Genomic DNA, 5,256 nt, shown 5'->3' with positions numbered 1-5,256 from the left:
CATCCTCTCTGTCTTCTGGTTCGTATCGGCGCGTGCTGATCAGTCACTGCTGGTTTCTCATGTCCACGTTCTTTCCGGTCCACGACCGAGAGGAGCCCTGGCGTGCAGGTTCGTGGACCCGGCTCCTCCCCTCAGCGTAGCTGCGCTCGGCCCTCGGTGGCCCTGGCGTGGGGACTGAGACCTGCCTGGAGGTCATCGTGGCGACGGGAGGCCGTATGGACGTGAACGACCACCTTCCCTCTGGTTCTGCCCAGAAGTGTGATGTCCGCCTGACGGAACCGCTTTCCGTTTCTCTGCAGAAGGTCCTGCCCGATGCCCAGCTCAGCCCCACCGCCCGCCCGGGCCCCCGGCGCCTTCCCGCTGTCGGTGGCTGGAAATACAGCGCGACCGGAGCTTAATTGGGAAAGTAAGCAGGAGCCAGGGCGGGTACGGCCCTTAGAGGATGTGTGCGATCGGTCCTGGGCTTGCCGGTGCGATGCATGGATTTTAGGCAGCGTCACGCCACGCGTGGTCCATTCAGATACGTCATCGTGGTGTCCGACGCCCCTTTGTTCTCACTGATAGGCGCCGTTTTTACCCTCATCCCGCACCCTGTGTGGGGCGGTCTCCGTTCCTGTGCGCCCTCAGGTGCTGTTCAGGTGGAACCCCGGGAACGAGCCCTGTCATCGGGCTCCTTACGGACTCGGTCGTGCAACGTCAGGCGCATCCGCTGTGAGGGACACCAGTCGGACGCATGCGGTAAGTCCCGCCGTTCCTTGTCTTCCGTACGAGAGTCCGTATTGCACACTTGGGGTCCCCCAGCCAACACCCCTCAGGTCAGCTTTCTGGTCGTTGACAAGCTTTGGAGGAGCCCGATGGTCCTTCGGTGCCTGGCGCCGACTCCGCCCGCCGGGCGCGCGCTGCCCGGGGTGCGTGGAGTCGGCCCCTGGTGCCGCCGGCCTGGGAAGGTGCCGCGGGAAACGCAGGCACGTCGTCGGGAGCGGCACACGGAGCCGCTTGGTTTATTTATTTATTTGTTATTCAGTGTGTGGGGGTGACATCGGTTCACGCGGTCACACAGCTTTCAGGGTGGGCTTCTGTGGGGCCGGATCTGCATGTTGCACGGCGAGTACGAATGTCATGGAGGTGTCCCCCAGGGGTGGAACCTCATGGTCCTTGGCTTTTCTGACGGACTTCCCTCTCTCAGCAAAGGCTCCCAGGTCCGCATGTGGCTGCCAATGGCGCTGTTCCATCCTGCTCGTGGCTGGAACACGTCGTCTCTATCCGGTCCTCCACCGCGGGACACCGTGCCTGTCTCCACGCCTTGGCCGCCGTGAGCAGTGCTGCGGTGAACAGGGCTGCCTGTATCTTGGCATGTGAGTGATTTGGGGTGTAAGCCCGGTAGAGGGCCTGCCGGGTCGGATGGTAGCCCAGTTCTTCGTTTTCCGAGGAACCACCAGCCGTCTGCCTTCCTTGGTGGCCGTGCCGTCTGCCTTCCTTGGTGGCCGTGCCGTCCGCCTCCCTCGGTGGCCGTGCTGTCCGCCTCCCGCGGTGGCCGTCTGCCTCCCTCGGTGGCGGTGCCGTCTGCCTCCCTCAGTGGCCGTGCCGTCCGCCTCCCTCGGTGGCGGTGCCGTCCGCCTCCCTCGGTGGCGGTGCCGTCCGCCTCCCTCGGTGGCGGTGCCGTCCGCCTCCCTCGGTGGCGGTGCCGTCTGCCTCCCTCGGGTGGCCGTGCCGTCCGCCTTCCTCGGTGGCGGTGCCGTCCGCCTCCCTCGGTGGCGGTGCCGTCTGCCTCCCTCGGTGGCGGTGCCGTCTGCCTCCCTCGGTGGCGGTGCCGTCTGCCTCCCTCGGTGGCGGTGCCGTCCGCCTTCCCACAATCGGGGACGCGGGTGCCCTTTTCTCCAGCCTCGCGGACACTCGCTGCCCGTCTTGTTGATACGGCCTCTGCCTCTGAGGGAAGCGTCTGGCGTTTATCTTTTCCGTCTGACGTGTCTCCCTGGGCCCAGGACCTCCGACCCATCGGGCTGTTGCAGGCCAAAGCCAGAGTGGGTGGAGAAGCCGAGCCGCAGAGCGGGGAGGAGTGGGGAGTAAAACGTGTGCGGGATGGAGGGGAAGAGGGAGGTTTCCTTATCCGCAGACGAAGAAGGAAGCCTGATGGTCAGAGGCCACGACAAAGGTGGCTGCCGGGGAAGCGGCCGCGCTCTGAGGAGCGGCACCTCCGCGTGGGGGAGGGCGGGGCTGGCGGACGCGAGGGCTGTCCCCTCTCCAGCAGGCCACGCACACGCGGGCGCTGGCACCGGCTCTCGTCCCTCCCGGTCCATCGTCCCGCTGGGCCTGCACGACAGAAACGCGACCGCGCTCCGGGGTGCGTCCGCTCGCTCACGGCACAGGCGGCGGAGCCAGGGGAGAGCTCCGTGCGGCCCCGGACCCTCGGTGTGGGGCCGGCTCACACCCGTTCGGCTGTGCGAGCGACGCGTTCCTCAGGCGGGAGGGCCGAAGGCACGGCCGCCTGACCTGGGCGCGTGCTCTCAGCACCGTGTGCGTGTTCGCCGAGCCTCAGACATGCCGGCAACTTGGGCAAAAACACCCAAAACCCACTTTCCTGCAGGTTTTAAAAATAACTCAGTTAAAAAGGAAAGAAAAGCCGTTTATGTTCCTTCCTGCCTTCCCAGCATGTCCGCCCATCACAGAGGCCGTGCGGCACTTTAATACAAACGATGGGTGCGGCAGGACGAGACTTAAACATTCAGAGAAAGGGCAGTGAGCTGGTGGGAAGGAAGGCGTGTTGCCATCCACTCCTCCCCCTGCAAGTGCGGGGACCGGGAAACGTGGACATTTCAGCTGGAAAAGCCTGCTGGCCTCCCGCACGTCCGTGTGTGGAATCCTCGGCTCGTACTCCCCCCCCCCCCCCCCCCCCCCCCCAGAGCAGCGCGGGGTCTCGGGTGCAGATTTCGTGCGGGAGACATTCGTGAACATGCCAGGGTCAAAGGTCATGGGTCCCGTGACCCGAGAGCATCCTGACCCAGAGGATCTCATTTTCCCTCATGGAAGCTGGTCGTTGTGAACACGTGGACCTGGGACGTTCTTCACCCTTCACACGGACAGCGGCACGGCCACGGCCACGGCCACGCCTCCCACCGTGTCACCGCGGCCTCAGGTGGAACCCTCCCTGGAGGACGGGGTTGGGCGGCGCTAACTGGCAGCGCTCGCAGCGCGGTCCCCGCCCTTCTTCCCGGGTGCCGTCCCGTGGAAGTGGTGTTTTCCTTCCTCTCTCTCTTTTAGAAAATATGTTTTTGCCCTGACCGGTTTGGCTCAGGGGATAGCGCGTCGGCCTACGGACTGAAGGGTCCCAGGTTCGATTCCGGTCAGGGGCATGTACCTTGGTTGCGGGCACATCCCCAGTAGGGAGTGTGCAAGAGGCAACTGAATCGATGTTTCTAACTCTCTATCCTCCTTTCCTCTCTGTAAAAAATCAATAAAATATACTTAAAAAATAGGTTTTTATTGACGTTTTGGAGGGAGAGGAAGGGAGTAGGGAGAGAAAGAATCATCCATCAGCTGCCTCCTGCTCGCCCCCTCCTGGGGATCAAGCCACCACCCAGGCCTGTGCCCCGACTGGGAATCGAACCGTGACCCCCTGAGCCGCCCGCCCGGCCGGCCGGCCTCCCGCCTTAAAGCGTCCGCCTGAACTGAGGGCGGGTTCTGCCTCTATTAGAGTCAGGGCAGCTGGTTTCTTGCAAACGTTTGTTGACTGTGACTTCAGTGAGGAACACACGTGACTTATTTATGATTGAGCTAGAGGCCCGGTGCACGGATTCGTGCACGGGTGGGGTCCGGCCAGCCCGCCCCCATGGGGGCCAGTCGAACCAGGCAGGCAGGGGTAGGGGACTGGGGAGGTTGGCCGGCCCCGCCCCTGATAGGCGTGGGGGGACCGATCGGGGGCGGGGCCACGGGCGGTTGGACCAGTGCGTGTCACAGCGACCGGTCGTCATGGTTGTTGGGGTCACTTGGCTTGTATGTATACAGACCGAGTGGGTGGCGGTCCACACGCCTTCCCAGCTCCACGCTGTTGCCTAAACCGCACGATGACGAAGGCTGTGCGGGCCTCACCCGGGCGCTCCTGTCTGATCCGCGGGCAGGCGAGTGGGGTGTGAGGTGGCAGCAGGGAGGGCAGGAGGGAGGGAGGGAGGGCGAGAGAGAGGGAGGGAGGGAGAGAGGGCGGGAGGGAGGGAGGGAGGGCGGGAGAGAGGGAGGGGAGGGAGAGAGGGCGGGAGGGAGGGCAGGAGAGAGGGAAGGAGGGAGGGAGAGAAGGAGGGAGGGAGGGAGGGAGGGAGGGCGGGAGGGAGGGAGGGAGAGAGGGCGGGAGGGAGGGCAGGAGAGAGGGAAGGAGGGAGGGAGAGAAGGAGGGAGGGAGGGAGGGAGGGAGGGCGGGAGGGAGGAGGGAGGGAGAGAGGGCGGGAGGGAGAGAGGGAGGGAGGGAGGGCGGGAGGGAGAGAGGGCGGGAGGGAGAGAGGGCGGGAGGGAGGGCAGGAGGGAGAGAGGGCGGGAGGGGGGAGGGCGGGAGGGTGGGAGGCCCCGATGGGAGCGGAGAGTGCCCGTGACAAGGCAAGCTCGGACATCGGCCGCGGGGCGTTGGCAGCGGGAAGGCCGTGGGGCCTAGAGCTTTGCGATGGGGTCTTGGTGGCTCTCACGGTCGGCTGGTGTGTGGTGCTCCCATCAGCCCTGGCGTCTCCCAGACCCTCCCCGGTGACGTTGGCTTCACGCTTTAGTCCTCATGCTTCATGGGAAGGCCCTGGCCGTTCCTGCTCAGAAACTGGAGGACAAATGGCTTCGAAGTTATTGCTTACCCTCCCTGCGCCCTCGCCCCCGTCTAGGCGTCTGGGTCGTGGCCATGGTGGGGGCATGGCAGCGGGTCGAGGCGGCCGGCCTTCCCGGCTGCATTCCTGGGGGCCCAGCTGTTGTGGGTTCGGTACTGGTTTTGAGGTTTTGTTCCCCGGGCTGCATGGGGCTCGGGCTGAGCTAAAGGTGCCAGTTTTTACTGAGTGGAGAGTACCTCCTGCACGGACACCGTGGTCTTCTCATATCCCCCCTCCTCTCTCGCTCTCGCTCTCGCTTCCGTGTCCTGGAGGACCAGCAGCAGGCGGTCTGGGGCTGAAGGCCGGGCTGCTCTGCCTCGGTGGGAGCCGTGCTGCCCCGAGGCACTGGCCCTACAGCGTCCCCGCCAGGCAGTGGGGCCCGGACACGCATCCACCGTGGGATCCACAGGGACACCCAATGCAG

The sequence above is a fragment of the Cnephaeus nilssonii genome (genome assembly GCF_951640355.1).
Source record: "Cnephaeus nilssonii genome assembly, chromosome: 11".
NCBI classification, from domain to species: domain Eukaryota; kingdom Metazoa; phylum Chordata; class Mammalia; order Chiroptera; family Vespertilionidae; genus Cnephaeus; species Cnephaeus nilssonii.
The sequence above is the reverse complement of the archived record's forward strand: the minus strand, read 5'-3'. Positions refer to the sequence as shown.